Here is a 597-nt window from a genome sequence, read left to right on the forward strand (position 1 = left end):
AAGGGGGGGGGGGGGGGGGGGGGGGGTTTGGAGACTTACCGATGTGATTGATAACGTTATCGATCATTGTGCCGAGGCTTCGGCGCGTCTACGTCGACGGACACTACGGCTAGCGGCCAGTCGGGAGCCGAGGAAGACGACGCTCTCCTCCACGGATGACACGAGACGCACGACGAAACGAGCACAGGGCAGCGAGCGAGGGGATGGATGCTTGGTTAGAGCTAGGGTGTGAGACAACGAGGACGAGGACCCGGACGAGGACGAGAACGCTGGTAGTGGTGGTGATGGTGGTGGTGGTAGGGTATAAAAGACGTCCGCGGCAAAAACTGTGAAGCGCTCTGTAGAATTTTCAATAAGGCGGGGTCGGAAGAAGAAGATTAATGCAATGCCGCCGGGGGACCTTAGGAGACGACAGCGACATGACTGTCAAAAGAACATCCCTGGAGGCAGAGTCCATTCGCTCTCTCGCAACCCTCTCCGTTTCCTCTCTCTTACTCTCGCTCTTTCTCGTTTTCTCCTTTCTCTCTGCCTCCCCCCATCTCTTTCTCTCTCTCTCTCTCTCTCTCTCTCTCTCTCTCTCTCTCTCTCTCACACAAT

The sequence above is a fragment of the Odontomachus brunneus genome, unplaced genomic scaffold (genome assembly GCF_010583005.1).
Source record: "Odontomachus brunneus isolate Ranch 3 - 2012 unplaced genomic scaffold, Obru_v1 Obru_scaffold_154, whole genome shotgun sequence".
NCBI classification, from domain to species: Eukaryota; Metazoa; Arthropoda; class Insecta; order Hymenoptera; family Formicidae; genus Odontomachus; species Odontomachus brunneus.